The 16,699-nt window shown below is 34.2% G+C and overlaps 1 protein-coding gene and 40 non-coding genes across 44 annotated transcripts in view; 40 read left to right on the forward strand and 1 right to left on the reverse strand.

Moving 5' to 3' along the window:
* Window positions 1-16,699, reverse strand: part of LOC134842621 (2-Hydroxyacid oxidase 1-like) — a gene marked incomplete at its 3' end in the record, with an annotated part of 199,554 nt that overhangs the window by 109,730 nt on the left and 73,125 nt on the right.
* On the forward strand, window positions 700-772 carry Trnam-cau (transfer RNA methionine (anticodon CAU)). Its single transcript has one exon. It is a non-coding gene; the product is annotated as a tRNA-Met (tRNA).
* On the forward strand, window positions 1,112-1,184 carry Trnam-cau (transfer RNA methionine (anticodon CAU)). The gene has a single exon. It is a non-coding gene; the product is annotated as a tRNA-Met (tRNA).
* Trnam-cau (transfer RNA methionine (anticodon CAU)) lies at window positions 1,506-1,578 on the forward strand. The gene has a single exon. It is a non-coding gene; the product is annotated as a tRNA-Met (tRNA).
* Window positions 1,900-1,972, forward strand: Trnam-cau (transfer RNA methionine (anticodon CAU)). Its single transcript has one exon. It is a non-coding gene; the product is annotated as a tRNA-Met (tRNA).
* Window positions 2,296-2,368, forward strand: Trnam-cau (transfer RNA methionine (anticodon CAU)). Its single transcript has one exon. It is a non-coding gene; the product is annotated as a tRNA-Met (tRNA).
* Trnam-cau (transfer RNA methionine (anticodon CAU)) lies at window positions 2,707-2,779 on the forward strand. The gene has a single exon. It is a non-coding gene; the product is annotated as a tRNA-Met (tRNA).
* On the forward strand, window positions 3,102-3,174 carry Trnam-cau (transfer RNA methionine (anticodon CAU)). The gene has a single exon. It is a non-coding gene; the product is annotated as a tRNA-Met (tRNA).
* Trnam-cau (transfer RNA methionine (anticodon CAU)) lies at window positions 3,495-3,567 on the forward strand. The gene has a single exon. It is a non-coding gene; the product is annotated as a tRNA-Met (tRNA).
* On the forward strand, window positions 3,891-3,963 carry Trnam-cau (transfer RNA methionine (anticodon CAU)). Its single transcript has one exon. It is a non-coding gene; the product is annotated as a tRNA-Met (tRNA).
* On the forward strand, window positions 4,303-4,375 carry Trnam-cau (transfer RNA methionine (anticodon CAU)). The gene has a single exon. It is a non-coding gene; the product is annotated as a tRNA-Met (tRNA).
* Window positions 4,699-4,771, forward strand: Trnam-cau (transfer RNA methionine (anticodon CAU)). The gene has a single exon. It is a non-coding gene; the product is annotated as a tRNA-Met (tRNA).
* On the forward strand, window positions 5,090-5,162 carry Trnam-cau (transfer RNA methionine (anticodon CAU)). Its single transcript has one exon. It is a non-coding gene; the product is annotated as a tRNA-Met (tRNA).
* On the forward strand, window positions 5,482-5,554 carry Trnam-cau (transfer RNA methionine (anticodon CAU)). The gene has a single exon. It is a non-coding gene; the product is annotated as a tRNA-Met (tRNA).
* Trnam-cau (transfer RNA methionine (anticodon CAU)) lies at window positions 5,872-5,944 on the forward strand. Its single transcript has one exon. It is a non-coding gene; the product is annotated as a tRNA-Met (tRNA).
* Window positions 6,658-6,730, forward strand: Trnam-cau (transfer RNA methionine (anticodon CAU)). The gene has a single exon. It is a non-coding gene; the product is annotated as a tRNA-Met (tRNA).
* Trnam-cau (transfer RNA methionine (anticodon CAU)) lies at window positions 7,049-7,121 on the forward strand. The gene has a single exon. It is a non-coding gene; the product is annotated as a tRNA-Met (tRNA).
* Window positions 7,442-7,514, forward strand: Trnam-cau (transfer RNA methionine (anticodon CAU)). The gene has a single exon. It is a non-coding gene; the product is annotated as a tRNA-Met (tRNA).
* On the forward strand, window positions 7,835-7,907 carry Trnai-uau (transfer RNA isoleucine (anticodon UAU)). The gene has a single exon. It is a non-coding gene; the product is annotated as a tRNA-Ile (tRNA).
* Trnam-cau (transfer RNA methionine (anticodon CAU)) lies at window positions 8,228-8,300 on the forward strand. Its single transcript has one exon. It is a non-coding gene; the product is annotated as a tRNA-Met (tRNA).
* On the forward strand, window positions 8,620-8,692 carry Trnal-caa (transfer RNA leucine (anticodon CAA)). The gene has a single exon. It is a non-coding gene; the product is annotated as a tRNA-Leu (tRNA).
* Window positions 9,013-9,085, forward strand: Trnal-caa (transfer RNA leucine (anticodon CAA)). Its single transcript has one exon. It is a non-coding gene; the product is annotated as a tRNA-Leu (tRNA).
* On the forward strand, window positions 9,407-9,479 carry Trnam-cau (transfer RNA methionine (anticodon CAU)). Its single transcript has one exon. It is a non-coding gene; the product is annotated as a tRNA-Met (tRNA).
* On the forward strand, window positions 9,798-9,870 carry Trnal-caa (transfer RNA leucine (anticodon CAA)). Its single transcript has one exon. It is a non-coding gene; the product is annotated as a tRNA-Leu (tRNA).
* On the forward strand, window positions 10,193-10,265 carry Trnam-cau (transfer RNA methionine (anticodon CAU)). The gene has a single exon. It is a non-coding gene; the product is annotated as a tRNA-Met (tRNA).
* On the forward strand, window positions 10,588-10,660 carry Trnal-caa (transfer RNA leucine (anticodon CAA)). The gene has a single exon. It is a non-coding gene; the product is annotated as a tRNA-Leu (tRNA).
* Trnam-cau (transfer RNA methionine (anticodon CAU)) lies at window positions 10,983-11,055 on the forward strand. Its single transcript has one exon. It is a non-coding gene; the product is annotated as a tRNA-Met (tRNA).
* Window positions 11,379-11,451, forward strand: Trnal-caa (transfer RNA leucine (anticodon CAA)). The gene has a single exon. It is a non-coding gene; the product is annotated as a tRNA-Leu (tRNA).
* Trnam-cau (transfer RNA methionine (anticodon CAU)) lies at window positions 11,774-11,846 on the forward strand. Its single transcript has one exon. It is a non-coding gene; the product is annotated as a tRNA-Met (tRNA).
* Window positions 12,167-12,239, forward strand: Trnam-cau (transfer RNA methionine (anticodon CAU)). Its single transcript has one exon. It is a non-coding gene; the product is annotated as a tRNA-Met (tRNA).
* Trnam-cau (transfer RNA methionine (anticodon CAU)) lies at window positions 12,562-12,634 on the forward strand. Its single transcript has one exon. It is a non-coding gene; the product is annotated as a tRNA-Met (tRNA).
* Window positions 12,956-13,028, forward strand: Trnam-cau (transfer RNA methionine (anticodon CAU)). Its single transcript has one exon. It is a non-coding gene; the product is annotated as a tRNA-Met (tRNA).
* Trnam-cau (transfer RNA methionine (anticodon CAU)) lies at window positions 13,350-13,422 on the forward strand. Its single transcript has one exon. It is a non-coding gene; the product is annotated as a tRNA-Met (tRNA).
* Trnam-cau (transfer RNA methionine (anticodon CAU)) lies at window positions 13,735-13,807 on the forward strand. Its single transcript has one exon. It is a non-coding gene; the product is annotated as a tRNA-Met (tRNA).
* Trnam-cau (transfer RNA methionine (anticodon CAU)) lies at window positions 14,129-14,201 on the forward strand. The gene has a single exon. It is a non-coding gene; the product is annotated as a tRNA-Met (tRNA).
* On the forward strand, window positions 14,513-14,585 carry Trnam-cau (transfer RNA methionine (anticodon CAU)). The gene has a single exon. It is a non-coding gene; the product is annotated as a tRNA-Met (tRNA).
* On the forward strand, window positions 14,907-14,979 carry Trnam-cau (transfer RNA methionine (anticodon CAU)). Its single transcript has one exon. It is a non-coding gene; the product is annotated as a tRNA-Met (tRNA).
* Window positions 15,301-15,373, forward strand: Trnam-cau (transfer RNA methionine (anticodon CAU)). The gene has a single exon. It is a non-coding gene; the product is annotated as a tRNA-Met (tRNA).
* On the forward strand, window positions 15,685-15,757 carry Trnam-cau (transfer RNA methionine (anticodon CAU)). Its single transcript has one exon. It is a non-coding gene; the product is annotated as a tRNA-Met (tRNA).
* Window positions 16,079-16,151, forward strand: Trnam-cau (transfer RNA methionine (anticodon CAU)). The gene has a single exon. It is a non-coding gene; the product is annotated as a tRNA-Met (tRNA).
* On the forward strand, window positions 16,463-16,535 carry Trnai-uau (transfer RNA isoleucine (anticodon UAU)). Its single transcript has one exon. It is a non-coding gene; the product is annotated as a tRNA-Ile (tRNA).

Below are 16,699 nucleotides of genomic sequence, written 5' to 3' on the forward strand. Positions count from 1 at the left end.
TTTTCTTGCTTTATATCCAACTTTACAATTTTACAAAAAAAGAAAAATTACAAACAAAAAGTATAACCAACTAAAGCTTTTAGAACCGAAATAAATTTTGTTAGGTTAATAAAATCAACCTTTAAAAAATATCAGATTGTACCGCAGTCGCGCAAAAAGAGAGTGACAAATGCAAGAGATGTTCACATGAAAACAGTTCATTTGAGTGTTTTTAGTTTTGGAAAGAAAACAAAATTTTTGTGTGATCACCGAAATAATGGTAACAGACAAAGAAAAGAGTGGAAGAACCAACAACCAACGCACGCGACCATGGCGCAGTCGGCAGCGCGTAAGTCTCATAATCTTAAGGTCGTAAGTTCGAGCCTCATTTGGCGCAGTTCAAGAAGAAAAACTTTACTTGCTTTATATCCAACTAAACAATTGTATATATAATAAAGGAGAAATTACAAACAAAAATAATAACCAACTAAAGCTTTTAGAACGGAAATAAATGTAGTTAGTTTAGTAAAATCAATCTATAAAAAATAGCAGATTGTACCGCAGTCGCGCAAAAAGAGGGTGACAAATGCAAGAGATGTTCACATGAAAACAGTTCATTTGAGTGTTTTTAGTTTTGGAAAGAAAACAAAAATTTTGTGTGATCACCGAAATAATTGTAACGGACACAAAAAAGTGTCGGAGAACCAACAGACAACTCAAGCGACCATGGCGCAGTCGGCAGCGCATAAGTCTCATAATCTTAAGGTCGTGAGTTCGAGCCTCACTGGTCGCAGTTCAAGAAGAATAATTTTTTTCTTGCTTTATATCCAACTTTACAATTTTACAAAAAAAGAAAAATTACAAACAAAAAGTATAGTTGGTTATACTTTTTGTTTGTAATTTTTCTTTTCGAACCGAAATAAATTTTGTTAGGGCAATAAAATCAATCTATAAAAAATATCAGATTGTACCGCAGTCGCTCAAAAAGAGGGTGACAAATGCAAGAGATGTTCACATGAAAAAAGTTCATTTGAGTGTTTTTAGTTTTGGAAAGAAAACTAAAATTTTATGTGATAACCGAAATAATGGTAACAGACACACAAAAGATGAGAAGAAACAACAACCAACGCACGCGACCATGGCGCAGTCGACAGCGCGTAAGTCTCATAATCTTAAGGTCGTGAGTTCGAGCCTCACTGGTCGCAGTTCAAGCAGAAAAATTTTACTTGCTTTATATCCAACTATACAATTTTACAAAAAAAAAGAAAAATTACAAACAAAAAGTATAACCAACTAAAGCTTTTAGAACCGAAATAAATGTTGTTAGTTTAATAAAATCAACCTATAAAAAATATCAGATTGTACCGCAGTCGCACAAAAAGAGGGTGACAAATGCAAGAGATGTTCAGATGAAAACAGTTCATTTGAGTGTTTTTAGTTTTGGAAAGAAAAAATTTTTTTTGTGTGATCACCGAAATAATGGTAACGGACACAAAAAAGTGTCGAAGAACCAACAGACAACGCAAGCGACCATGGCGCAGTCGGCAGCGCGTAAGTCTCATAATCTTAAGGTCGTGAGTTCGAGAGTCACTGGTCGCAGTTCAAGAAGAATAATTTTTTTCTTGCTTTATATCCAACTTTACAATTTTACAAAAAAAGAAAAATTACAAACAAAAAGTATAACCAACTAAAGCTTTTAGAACCGAAATAAATTTTGTTAGGTTAATAAAATCAACCTTTAAAAAATATCAGATTGTACCGCAGTCGCGCAAAAAGAGAGTGACAAATGCAAGAGATGTTCACATGAAAACAGTTCATTTGAGTGTTTTTAGTTTTGGAAAGAAAACAAAATTTTTGTGTGATCACCGAAATAATGGTAACAGACAAAGAAAAGAGTGGAAGAACCAACAACCAACGCACGCGACCATGGCGCAGTCGGCAGCGCGTAAGTCTCATAATCTTAAGGTCGTAAGTTCGAGCCTCATTGGGCGCAGTTCAAGAAGAAAAACTTTACTTGCTTTATATCCAACTAAACAATTGTATATATAAAAAAGGAGAAATTACAAACAAAAATAATAACCAACTAAAGCTTTTAGAACGGAAATAAATGTAGTTAGTTTAGTAAAATCAATCTATAAAAAATAGCAGATTGTACCGCAGTCGCGCAAAAAGAGGGTGACAAATGCAAGAGATGTTCACATGAAAACAGTTCATTTGAGTGTTTTTAGTTTTGGAAAGAAAACAAAAATTTTGTGTGATCACCGAAATAATGGTAACGGACACAAAAAAGTGTCGGAGAACCAACAGATAACTCAAGCGACCATGGCGCAGTCGGCAGCGCATAAGTCTCATAATCTTAAGGTCGTGAGTTCGAGCCTCACTGGTCGCAGTTCAAGAAGAATAATTTTTTTCTTGCTTTATATCCAACTTTACAATTTTACAAAAAAAGAAAAATTACAAACAAAAAGTATAGTTGGTTATACTTTTTGTTTGTAATTTTTCTTTTCGAACCGAAATAAATTTTGTTAGGGCAATAAAATCAATCTATAAAAAATATCAGATTGTACCGCAGTCGCTCAAAAAGAGGGTGACAAATGCAAGAGATGTTCCATGAAAAAAGTTCATTTGAGTGTTTTTAGTTTTGGAAAGAAAACTAAAATTTTATGTGATAACCGAAATAATGGTAACAGACACACAAAAGATGAGAAGAACCAACAACCAACGCACGCGATCATGGCGCAGTCGACAGCCCGTAAGTCTCATAATCTTAAGGTCGTGAGTTCGAGCCTCACTGGTCGCAGTTCAAGCAGAAAAATTTTACTTGCTTTATATCCAACTATACAATTTTATATAAAAAAAAGAAAAATTAGAAACAAAAAGTATAACCAACTAAAGCTTTTAGAACGGAAATAAATGTTGTTAGTTTATTAAAATCAATCTATAAAAAATATCAGATTGTACCGCAGTCGCGCAAAAAGAGGGTGACAAATGCAAGAGATGTTCACATGAAAACAGTTCATTTGAAGGTTTTTAGTTTTGGAAAGAATACTAAATTTTAGTGTGATAACCGAAATAATGGTAACAGACACACAAAAGAGTAGAAGAACCAACAACCAACGCACGCGACCATGGCGCAGTCGGCAGCGCGTAAGTCTCATTATCTTAAGGTCGTGAGTTCGAGCCTCACTGGTCGCAGTTCAAGCAGAAAAATTTTACTTGCTTTATATCCAACTATACAATTTTATATATAAAAAGAAAAATTACAAACAAAATCATAACCAACTAAAGCTTTTAGAACCGAAATAAATTTTGTTAGGGCAACAAAATCAATCTATAAAAAATATCAGATTGTACCGCAGTCGCGCAAAAAGAGCGTGACAAATGCAAGAGATGTTCACATGAAAACAGTTCATTTGAATGTTTTTAGTTTTGGAAAGAAAACTAAATTTTAGTGTGATAACCGAAATAATGGTAACAGACACACAAAAGAGTAGAAGAACCAACAACCAACGCAAGCGACCATGGCGCAGTCGGCAGCGCGTAAGTCTCATAATCTTAAGGTCGTGAGTTCGAGCCTCACTGGTCGCAGCTCAAGAAGAATAATTTTTTTTCTTGCTTTTATATCCAATTTTACAATTTTACAAAAAAAAGAAAAATTAAAAACAAAAATTATAACCAACTAAAGCTTTTAGAACCGAAATAAATTTTTTAGGGCAATAAAATCAATCTATAAAAAAGATCAGATTGTACCGCAGTCGCGCAAAAAGAGGGTGACAAATGCAAGAGATGTTCACATGAAAACAGTTCATTTGAGTGTTTTTAGTTTTGGAAAGAAAACTAAATTTTTATGTGATAACCGAAATAATGGTAACAGACACACAAAAGATGAGAAGAACCAACAACCAACGCACGCGACCATGGCGCAGTCGACAGCGCGTAAGTCTCATAATCTTAAGGTCGTGAGTTCGAGCCTCACTGGTCGCAGTTCAAGAAGAATAATTTTTTTCTTGCTTTATATCCAACTTTACAATTTTACAAAAAAAGAAAAATTACAAACAAAAAGTATAGTTGGTTATACTTTTTATTTGTAATTTTTCTTTTCGAACCGAAATAAATTTTGTTAGGGCAATAAAATCAATCTATAAAAAATATCAGATTGTACCGCAGTCGCGCAAAAAGAGGGTGACAAATGCAAGAGATGTTCACATGAAAAAAGTTCATTTGAGTGTTTTTAGTTTTGGAAAGAAAACTAAAATTTTATGTTATAACCGAAATAATGGTAACAGACACACAAAAGATGAGAAGAACCAACAACCAACGCACGCGACCATGGCGCAGTCGACAGCGCGTAAGTCTCATAATCTTAAGGTCGTGAGTTCGAGCCTCACTGGTCGCAGTTCAAGCAGAAAAATTTTACTTGCTTTATATCCAACTATACAATTTTATATATAAAAAAAGAAAAATTAGAAACAAAAAGTATAACCAACTAAAGCTTTTAGAACGGAAATAAATGTTGTTAGTTTATTAAAATCAATCTATAAAAAATATCAGATTGTACCGCAGTCGCGCAAAAAGAGGGTGACAAATGCAAGAGATGTTCACATGAAAACAGTTCATTTGAGTGTTTTTAGTTTTGGAAAGAAAACTAAATTTTAGTGTGATAACCGAAATAATGGTAACAGACACACAAAAGAGTAGAAGAACCAACAACCAACGCAAGCGACCATGGCGCAGTCGGCAGCGCGTAAGTCTCATAATCTTAAGGTCGTGAGTTCGAGCCTCACTGGTCGCAGTTCAAGCAGAAAAATTTTACTTGCTTTATATCCAATTTTACAATTTTACAAAAAAAAGAAAAATTACAAACAAAAATTATAACCAACTAAAGCTTTTAGAACCGAAATAAATTTTTTAGGGCAATAAAATCAATCTATAAAAAAGATCAGATTGTACCGCAGTCGCGCAAAAAGAGAGTGACAAATGCAAGAGATGTTCACATGAAAACAGTTCATTTGAGTGTTTTCAGTTTTGGAAAAAAACTAAAATTTTGTGTGATAACCGAAATAATGGTAACAGACACACAAAAGAGTAGAAGAACCAACAACCAACGCACGCGACCATGGCGCAGTCGGCAGCGCGTAAGTCTCATAATCTTAAGGTCGTGAGTTCGAGCCTCACTGGTCGCCGTTCAAGAAGAATAATTTTACTTGCTTTATATCCAACTTTACAATTTTACAAAAAAAAGAAAAATTACAAACAAGAAGTATAACCAACTAAAGCTTTTGGAACCGAAATAATTTTTTTTAGGGCAATAAAATCAATCTATAAAAAATATCAGATTGTACCGCAGTCGCGCAAAAAAAGGTGACAAATGCAACAGATGTTCAAATGAAAACAGTTCATTTGAGTGTTTTTAGTTTTGGAAAGAAAACAAAAATTTTGTGTGATCACCGAAATAATATTAAGAGACACACAAAAGTGTCGAAGAACCAACATACAACGCAAGCGACCATGGCGCAGTCGGCAGCGCGTAAGTCTCATAATCTTAAAGTCGTGAGTTCGAGCCTTATTGGTCGCAGTTCAAGAAGAATAATTTTACTTGCTTTATATCCAACTTTACAATTTTACAAAAAAAAGAAAAATTACAAACAAAAATTATAATAACTAAAGCTTTTAGAACCGAAATAAATTTTTTAGGGCAATAAAATCAATCTATAAAAAAGATCAGATTGTACCGCAGTCGCGCAAAAAGAGGGTGACAAATGCAAGAGATGTTCACATGAAAACAGTTCATTTGAGTGTTTTTAGATTTGGAAAAAAACTAAAATTTTGTGTGATAACCGAAATAATGGTAACAGACACACAAAAGAGTAGAAGAACCAACAACCAACGCACGCGACCATGGAGCAGTCGGCAGCGCGTAAGTCTCATAATCTTAAGGTCGTGAGTTCGAGCCTCACTGGTCGCCGTTCAAGAAGAATAATTTTACTTGCTTTATATCCAACTTTACAATTTTACAAAAAAAAAAGAAAAATTACAAACAAGAAGTATAACCAACTAAAGCTTTTGGAACCGAAATAAATTTTTTAGGGCAATAAAATCAATCTATAAAAAATATCAGATTGTACCGCAGTCGCGCAAAAAGAGGGTGACAAATGCAACAGATGTTCAAATGAAAACAGTCCATTTGAGTGTTTCTAGTTTTTGAAAGAAAACAAAATTTTTGTGTGATCACCGAAATAATGGTAACAGACACAGAAAAAAGTAGAAGAACCAACAACCAATGCACGCGACCATGGCGCAGTCAGCAGCGCGTACGACTCATAATCCTAAGGTTGTGAGTTTGAGCCTCACTGGTCGCCGTTAAAGAAGAATAATTTTACTTGCTTTATATCCAACTTTACAATTTTACAAAAAAAAGAAAAATTACAAACAAGAAGTATAACCAACTAAAGCTTTTGGAACCGAAATCATTTTTTTTAGGGCAATAAAATCAATCTATAAAAAATATGAGATTGTACCGCAGTCGCGCAAAAAAAGGTGACAAATGCAACAGATGTTCAAATGAAAACAGTTCATTTGAGTGTTTTTAGTTTTGGAAAGAAAACAAAAATTTTGTGTGATCACCGAAATAATATTAAGAGACACACAAAAGTGTCGAAGAACCAACAGACAACGCAAGCGACCATGGCGCAGTCGGCAGCGCGTAAGTCTCATAATCTTAAAGTCGTGAGTTCGAGCCTTATTGGTCGCAGTTCAAGAAGAATAATTTTACTTGCTTTATATCCAACTTTACAATTTTACAAAAAAAAGAAAAATTACAAACAAAAATTATAACCAACTAAAGCTTTTAGAACCGAAATAAATTTTTTAGGGCAATAAAATCAATCTATAAAAAAGATCAGATTGTACCGCAGTCGCGCAAAAAGAGGGTGACAAATGCAAGAGATGTTCACATGAAAACAGTTCATTTGAGTGTTTTTAGATTTGGAAAAAAACTAAAATTTTGTGTGATAACCGAAATAATGGTAACAGACACACAAAAGAGTAGAAGAACCAACAACCAACGCACGCGACCATGGCGCAGTCGGCAGCGCGTAAGTTTCATAATCTTAAGGTCGTGAGTTCGAGCCTCACTGGTCGCCGTTCAAGAAGAATAATTTTACTTGCTTTATATCCAACTTTACAATTTTACAAAAAAAAAGAAAAATTACAAACAAGAAGTATAACCAACTAAAGCTTTTGGAACCGAAATAAATTTTTTAGGGCAATAAAATCAATCTATAAAAAATATCAGATTGTACCGCAGTCGCGCAAAAAGAGGGTGACAAATGCAACAGATGTTCAAATGAAAACAGTCCATTTGAGTGTTTCTAGTTTTTGAAAGAAAACAAAATTTTTGTGTGATCACCGAAATAATGGTAACAGACACAGAAAAAAGTAGAAGAACCAACAACCAATGCACGCGACCATGGCGCAGTCAGCAGCGCGTACGACTCATAATCTTAAGGTTGTGAGTTTGAGCCTCACTGGTCGCAGTTCAAGAAGAAAAATTTTACTTGCATTATATCCAACTCAACAATTTTATATAAAAAAAAGAGAAATTACAAACAAAAAGTATAACCAACTAAAGCTTTTAGAACGGAAATAAATGTAGTTAGTTTAATAAAATCAATCTATAAAAAATAGCAGATTGTACCGCAGTCGCGCAAAAAGAGGGTGACAAATGCAAGAGATTTTCACATGAAAACAGTTCATTTGAGTGTTTTTAGTTTTGGAAAGAAAACTAAATTTTAGTGTGATAACCGAAATAATGGTAACAGACACAAAAGAGTAGAAGAACCAACAACCAACGCACGCGACCATCGCGCAGTCGGCAGCGCGTAAGTCTTATAATTTTAAGGTCGTGAGTTTGAGCCTCACTGGTCGCAGTTCAAGAAGAAAAAATTTACTTGCTTTATATCCAACTATACAATTTTACAAAAAAAAGAAAAACTACAAACAAAAAGTATAACCAACTAAAACTTTTAGAACCGAAATAAATTTTCTTAGGTTAATGAAATCAATCTATAAAAAATATCAGATTGTACCGCAGTCGCGCAAAAAGAGGGTGACAAATGCAAGAGATTTTCACATGAAAACAGTTCATTTGAGTGTTTTTAGTTTTGAAAAGAAAACAAAACTTCTGTGTGATCACCGAAATAATGGTAACAGACACACAGAAGTGTCGAAGAACTAACAGACAACGCAAGCGACCATGGCGCAGTCGGCAGCGCGTAAGTCTCATAATCTTAAAGTCGTGAGTTCGAGCCTCAATGGTCGCAGTTCAAGAAGAATAATTTTACATGCTTTATATCCAACTTTACAATTTTACAAAAAAAGAAAAATTACAAACAAAAAGTATAACCAACTAAAGCTTTTAGAACCGAAATAAATTTTGTTAGGTTAATAAAATCAATCTATAAAAAATATCAGATTGTACCGCAGTTGCGCAAAAAGAGGGTGACAAATGCAAGATATGTTCACATGAAAACAGTTCATTTGAGTGTTTTTAGTTTTGGAAAGAAAACAAAATTTTTGTGTGATCACCGAAATAATGGTAACAGACACAGAAAAGAGTAGAAGAACCAACAACCAACGCACGCGACCATGGCGCAGTCGGCAGCGCGTACGTCTCAAAATCTGAAGGTCGTGAGTTCGAGCCTCACTGGTCGCAGTTCAAGAAGAAAAATTTTACTTGCTTTATATCCAACTAAACAATTTTATTTAAAAAAAGAGAAATTACAAACAAAAAGTATAACCAACTAAAGCTTTTAGAACGGAAATAAATGTAGTTAGTTTAAAAAATCAATCTATAAAAAATATCAGATTGTACCGCAGTCGCGCAAAAAGAGGGTAACAAATGCAAGAGATGTTCACATGAAAACAGTTCATTTGAGTGTTTTTAGTTTTGGAAAGAAAACAAAATTTTTGTGTGATCACCGAAATAATGGTAACAGACACAGAAAAGAGTAGAAGAACCAACAACCAACGCACGCGACCATGGCGCAGTCGGCAGCGCGTAAGTCTCAAAATCTGAAGGTCGTGAGTTCGAGCCTCACTGGTCGCAGTTCAAGAAGAAAAATTTTACTTGCTTTATATCCAACTAAACAATTTTATTTAAAAAAATAGAAATTACAAACAAAAAGTATAACCAACTAAAGCTTTTAGAACGGAAATAAATGTAGTTAGTTTAATAAAATCAATCTATAAAAAATATCAGATTGTACCGCAGTCGCGCAAAAAGAGGGTGACAAATGCAAGAGATGTTCACATGAAAACAGTTCATTTGAGTGTTTTTAGTTTTGGAAAGAAAACAAAATTTTTGCGTGATCACCGAAATAATGGTAACAGACACAGAAAAGAGTAGAAGCACCAACAGACAACGCAAGCGACCATGGCGCAGTCGGCAGCGCGTAAGTCTCATAATCTTAAGGTCGTGAGTTTGAGCCTCACTGGTCGCAGTTCAAGAAGAATAAATTTTTTTTTGCTTTATATCTAACTTTACAATTTTACAAAAAAAGAAAAATTACAAACAAAAAGTATAACCAACTAAAGCTTTTCGAACCGAAAATTTTGTTAGGGCAATAAAATCAATCTATAAAAAATATCAGATTGTACCGCAGTCGCGCAAAAAGAGGGTGACAAATGCAAGTGATGTTCACATGAAAACAGTTCATTTGAGTGTTTTTAGTTTTGGAAAGAAAACTAAAATTTTGTGTGATAACCGAATTAATGGTAACAGACACACAAAAGAATAGAAGAACCAACAACCAACGCACGCGACCATGGCGCAGTCGGCAGCGCGTAAATCTCAAAATCTTAAGGTCGTGAGTTCGAGCCTCACTGGTCACAGTTCAAGCAGAAAAATTTTACTTGCTTTATATCCAACTATACAATTTTATATAAAAAAAAGAAAAATTACAAACGAAAAGTATAACCAACTAAAGCTTTTAGAACGGAAAGAAATGTTGTTAGTTTAATAAAATCAATCTATAAAAAATATCAGATTGTACCGCAGTCGCGCAAAAAGAGTGTGACAAATGCAAGAGATGTTCACATGAAAACAGTTCATTTGAAGATTTTTAGTTTTGGAAAGAAAACTAAAATTTTGTGTGATAACCGAAATAATGGTAACAGACACACAAAAGAGTAGAAGAACCAACAACCAACACACGCGACCATGGCGCAGTCGGCAGCGCGTAAGTCTCATAATCTTAAGGTCGTGAGTTCGAGCCTCACTGGTCGCAGTTCAAGCAGAATAAATTTTTTCTTGCTTTATATCTCACTTTACAATTTTACAAAAAAACAAAAAATTACAAACAAAAAGTATAACCAACTAAAGCTTTTCGAACCGAAATAAATTTTGTTAGGGCAATAAAATCAATCTATAAAAAATATCAGATTGTACCGCAGTCGCGCAAAAAGAGGGTGACAAATGCAAGAGATGTTCACATGAAAACAGTTCATTTGAGTGTTTTTAGTTTTGGAAAGAAAACTAAAATTTTGTGTGATAACCGAAATAATGGTAACAGACACACAAAAGAATAGAAGAACCAACAACCAACGCACGCGACCATGGCGCAGTCGGCAGCGCGTAAGTCTCAAAATCTTAAGGTCGTGAGTTCGAGCCTCACTGGTCACAGTTCAAGCAGAAAAATTTTACTTGCTTTATATCCAACTATACAATTTTATATAAAAAAAAGAAAAATTACAAACAAAAAGTATAACCAACTAAAGCTTTTAGAACGGAAAGAAATGTTGTTAGTTTAATAAAATCAATCTTTAAAAAATATCAGATTGTACCGCAGTCGCGCAAAAAGAGTGTGACAAATGCAAGAGATGTTCACATGAAAACAGTTCATTTGAAGATTTTTAGTTTTGGAAAGAAAACTAAAATTTTGTGTGATAACCGAAATAATGGTAACAGACACACAAAAGAGTAGAAGAACCAACAACCAACACACGCGACCATGGCGCAGTCGGCAGCGCGTAAGTCTCATGATCTTAAGGTCGTGAGTTCGAGCCTCACTGGTCGCAGTTCAAGCAGAAAAATTTTACTTGCTTTATATCCAACTATACAATTTTATATAAAAAAAAAGAAAAATTACAAACAAAAAGTATAACCAACTAAAGCTTTTCGAACCGAAATAAATTTTGTTAGGTCAATAAAATCAATCTATAAAAAATATCAGATTGTACCGCAGTCGCGCAAAAAGAGGGTGACAAATGCAAGAGATGTTCACATGAAAACAGTTCATTTGAGTGTTTTTAGTTTTGGAAAGAAAACTAAAATTTTGTGTGATAACCGAAATAATGGTAACAGACACACAAAAGAATAGAAGAACCAACAACCAACGCACGCGACCATGGCGCAGTCGGCAGCGCGTAAGTCTCAAAATCTTAAGGTCGTGAGTTCGAGCCTCACTGGTCACAGTTCAAGCAGAAAAATTTTACTTGCTTTATATCCAACTATACAATTTTATATAAAAAAAAGAAAAAATACAAACAAAAAGTATAACCAACTAAAGCTTTTAGAACGGAAAGAAATGTTGTTAGTTTAATAAAATCAATCTTTAAAAAATATCAGATTGTACCGCAGTCGCGCAAAAAGAGTGTGACAAATGCAAGAGATGTTCACATGAAAACAGTTCATTTGAAGATTTTTAGTTTTGGAAAGAAAACTAAAATTTTGTGTGATAACCGAAATAATGGTAACAGACACACGAAAGAGTAGAAGAACCAACAACCAACACACGCGACCATGGCGCAGTCGGCAGCGCGTAAGTCTCATGATCTTAAGGTCGTGAGTTCGAGCCTCACTGGTCGCAGTTCAAGCAGAAAAATTTTACTTGCTTTATATCCAACTATACAATTTTTAATAAGAAAAGAAAAATTACAAACAAAAAGTATAACCAACTAAAGCTTTTAGAACCGAAATAAATTTTGTTAGGGCAATAAAATCAATCTATAAAAATTATCAGATTGTACCGCAGGCGCGCAAAAAGAGGGTGACAAATGCAAGAGATGTTCACATGAAAACTGTTCATTTAAGTGTTTTTAGTTTTGGAAAAAAACTAAAATTTTGTGTGATAACCGAAATAATGGTAACAGACACACAAAAGAGTAGAAGAACCAACAAACAACGCACGCGACCATGGCGCAATCGGCAGCGCGTAAGTCTCATAATCTTAAGGTCGTGAGTTCGAGCCTCACTGGTCGCAGTTCAAGAAGAAAAACTTGACTTGCTTTATATCCAACTATTTAATTTTATATAAAAAAAAGAAAAATTACAAACAAAAAGTATAACCATTTAAAGCTTTAAGAACCGAAAAAAATGTTGTTAGTTTAAAAAAATCAATCTACAAAAAATATCAGATTGTACCGCAGTCGCGCAAAAAGAGGGTGACAAATGCAAGAGATGTTCACATGAAAACAGTTCATTTGAGTGTTTTTAGTCTTGGAAAGAAAACAAAATTTTTGTGTGATCACCGAAATAATGATAACAGACACAGAAAATAGTAGAAGAAACAACAATTAACGCACGCGACCATGGCGCAGTCGGCAGCGCGTATGTCTCATAATCTTAAGGTCGTGAGTTCGAGCCTCACTGGTCGCAATTCAAGAAGAAAAATTTTACTTGCTTTAGATCCATCTATACAATTTTATAGAAAAATGAGAAGTTTCAAACAAAAAGTATAACCAACTAAAGCTTTTAGAACCAAAATAAATGTAGTTAGTTTAATAAAAATCAATCTATAAAAAATATCAGATTGTACCGCAGTCGCGCAAAAAGAGGGTGACAAATGCAAGAGATGTTCACATGAAAACAGTTCATTTGAGTGTTTTTAGTCTTGGAAAGAAAACAACATTTTTGTGTGATCACCGAAATAATGATAACAGACACAGAAAATAGTAGAAGAAACAACAATTAACGCACGCGACCATGGCGCAGTCGGCAGCGCGTATGTCTCATAATCTTAAGGTCGTGAGTTCGAGCCTCACTGGTCGCAATTCAAGAAGAAAAATTTTACTTGCTTTAGATCCATCTATACAATTTTATAGAAAAATGAGAAGTTTCAAACAAAAAGTATAACCAACTAAAGCTTTTAGAACCAAAATAAATGTAGTTAGTTTAATAAAAATCAATCTATAAAAAATATCAGATTGTACCGCAGTCGCGCAAAAAGAGGGTGACAAATGCAAGAGATGTTCACATGAAAACAGTTCATTTGAGTGTTTTTAGTCATGGAAAGAAAACAAAATTTTTGTGTGATCACCGAAATAATGATAACAGACACAAAAAAGTGTCGAAGAACCAACAGACAACGCAAGCAACCATGGCGCAGTCGGGAGTGCGTAAGTCTCATAATCTTAAGGTCGTGAGTTCGAGCCTCACTGGTCGCAGTTCAAGAAGAATAATTTTACTTGCTTTATATCCAACTTTACATTTTTACAAAAAAAAAAGAAAAATTACTAACAAAAAGTATAGCTTCTAGAACCGAAATAAATTTTGTTAGGTTAATAAAATCAATCTATAAAAAATATCAGATTGTACCGCAGTCGCGCAAAAAGAGGGTGACAAATGCAAGAGATGTTCGCATGAAAACAGTTCATTTGAGTGTTTTTAGTTTTGGAAAGAAAATAAAATTTTTGTGTGATCAGCAAAATAATGGTAACAGACACATAAAAGAGTAGAAGACCCAACAACCAACGCACGCGACCATGGCGCAGTCGGCAGCGCGTAAGTCTCATAATTTTAAGGTCGTTAGTTCGAGCCTCACTGGTCGCAATTCAAGAAGAAAAATTTTACTTGCTTTATATCCAACTATACAATTTTATATAAAAAAAGAGAAATTACAAACAAAAACTATAAACAACTAAAGCTTTTAGAACCAAAATAATTGTAGTTAGTTTTACAAAATCAATCTATAAAAAATATCAGATTGTACCGCAGTCGCGCAAAAAGAGGTTGACAAATGCAAGAGATGTTCACATGAAAACAGTTCATTTGAGTGTTTTTAGTCTTGGAAAGAAAACAAAATTTTTGTGTGATCACCGAAATAATGATAACAGACACAGAAAAGTGTCGAAGAACCAACAGACAACGCAAGCAACCATGGCGCAGTCGGGAGCGCGTAAGTCTCATAATCTTAAGGTCGTGAGTTCGAGCCTCACTGGTCGCAGTTCAAGAAGAATAATTTTACTTGCTTTATATCCAACTTTACATTTTTACAAAAAAAAAGAAAAATTACTAACAAAAAGTATAGCTTCTAGAACCGAAATAAATTTTGTTAGGTTAATAAAATCAATCTATAAAAAATATCAGATTGTACCGCAGTCGCGCAAAAAGAGGGTGACAAATGCAAGAGATGTTCGCATGAAAACAGTTCATTTGAGTGTTTTTAGTTTTGGAAAGAAAATAAAATTTTTGTGTGATCAGCAAAACAATGGTAACAGACACATAAAAGAGTAGAAGACCCAACAACCAACGCACGCGACCATGGCGCAGTCGGCAGCGCGTAAGTCTCATAATTTTAAGGTCGTTAGTTCGAGCCTCACTGGTCGCAATTCAAGAAGAAAAATTTTACTTGCTTTATATCCAACTATACAATTTTATATAAAAAAAGAGAAATTACAAACAAAAACTATAAACAACTAAAGCTTTTAGAACCAAAATAATTGTAGTTAGTTTTATAAAATCAATCTATAAAAAATATCAGATTGTACCGCAGTCGCGCAAAAAGAGGTTGACAAATGCAAGAGATGTTCACATGAAAACAGTTCATTTGAGTGTTTTTAGTCTTGGAAAGAAAACAAAATTTTTGTGTGATCACCGAAATAATGATAACAGACACACAAAAGTGTCGAAGAACCAACAGACAACGCAAGCAACCATGGCGCAGTCGGGAGCGCGTAAGTCTCATAATCTTAAGGTCGTGAGTTCGAGCCTCACTGGTCGCAGTTCAAGAAGAATAATTTTACTTGCTTTAGATCCATCTATACAATTTTATAGAAAAATGAGAAGTTTCAAACAAAAAGTATAACCAACTAAAGCTTTTAGAACCAAAATAAATGTAGTTAGTTTAATAAAAATCAATCTATAAAAAATATCAGATTGTACCGCAGTCGCGCAAAAAGAGGGTGACAAATGCAAGAGATGTTCACATGAAAACAGTTCATTTGAGTGTTTTTAGTCATGGAAAGAAAACAAAATTTTTGTGTGATCACCGAAATAATGATAACAGACACACAAAAGTGTCGAAGAACCAACAGACAACGCAAGCAACCATGGCGCAGTCGGGAGCGCGTAAGTCTCATAATCTTAAGGTCGTGAGTTCGAGCCTCACTGGTCGCAGTTCAAGAAGAATAATTTTACTTGCTTTATATCCAACTTTACATTTTTACAAAAAAAAAGAAAAATTACTAACAAAAAGTATAGCTTCTAGAACCGAAATAAATTTTGTTAGGTTAATAAAATCAATCTATAAAAAATATCAGATTGTACCGCAGTCGCGCAAAAAGAGGGTGACAAATGCAAGAGATGTTCGCATGAAAACAGTTCATTTGAGTGTTTTTAGTTTTGGAAAGATAATAAAATTTTTGTGTGATCAGCAAAATAATGGTAACAGACACATAAAAGAGTAGAAGACCCAACAACCAACGCACGCGACCATGGCGCAGTCGGCAGCGCGTAAGTCTCATAATTTTAAGGTCGTTAGTTCGAGCCTCACTGGTCGCAATTCAAGAAGAAAAATTTTACTTGCTTTATATCCAACTATACAATTTTATATAAAAAAAGAGAAATTACAAACAAAAACTATAAACAACTAAAGCTTTTAGAACCAAAATAATTGTAGTTAGTTTTATAAAATCAATCTATAAAAAATATCAGATTGTACCGCAGTCGCGCAAAAAGAGGTTGACAAATGCAAGAGATGTTCACATGAAAACAGTTCATTTGAGTGTTTTTAGTCTTGGAAAGAAAACAAAATTTTTGTGTGATGACCGAAATAATGATAACAGACACACAAAAGTGTCGAAGAACCAACAGACAACGCAAGCAACCATGGCGCAGTCGGGAGCGCGTAAGTCTCATAATCTTAAGGTCGTGAGTTCGAGCCTCACTGGTCGCAGTTCAAGAAGAATAATTTTACTTGCTTTATATCCAACTTTACATTTTTACAAAAAAAAAGAAAAATTACTAACAAAAAGTATAGCTTCTAGAACCGAAATAAATTTTGTTAGGTTAATAAAATCAATCTATAAAAAATATCAGATTGTACCGCAGTCGCGCAAAAAGAGGGTGACAAATGCAAGAGATGTTCGCATGAAAACAGTTCATTTGAGTGTTTTTAGTTTTGGAAAGAAAATAAAATTTTTGTGTGATCAGCAAAATAATGGTAACAGACACATAAAAGAGTAGAAGACCCAACAACCAACGCACGCGACCATGGCGCAGTCGGCAGCGCGTATGTCTTATAATTTTAAGGTCGTTAGTTCGAGCCTCACTGGTCGCAATTCAAGAAGAAAAATTTTACTTGCTTTATATCCAACTATACAATTTTATATAAAAAAAGAGAAATTACAAACAAAAACTATAAACAACTAAAGCTTTTAGAACCAAAATAATTATAGTTAGTTTTATAAAATCAATCTATAAAAAATATCAGATTGTACCGCA

Source organism: Symsagittifera roscoffensis, chromosome 1 (genome assembly GCF_963678635.1).
Source record: "Symsagittifera roscoffensis chromosome 1, txSymRosc1.1, whole genome shotgun sequence".
Classification (NCBI taxonomy): domain Eukaryota; kingdom Metazoa; phylum Xenacoelomorpha; order Acoela; family Convolutidae; genus Symsagittifera; species Symsagittifera roscoffensis.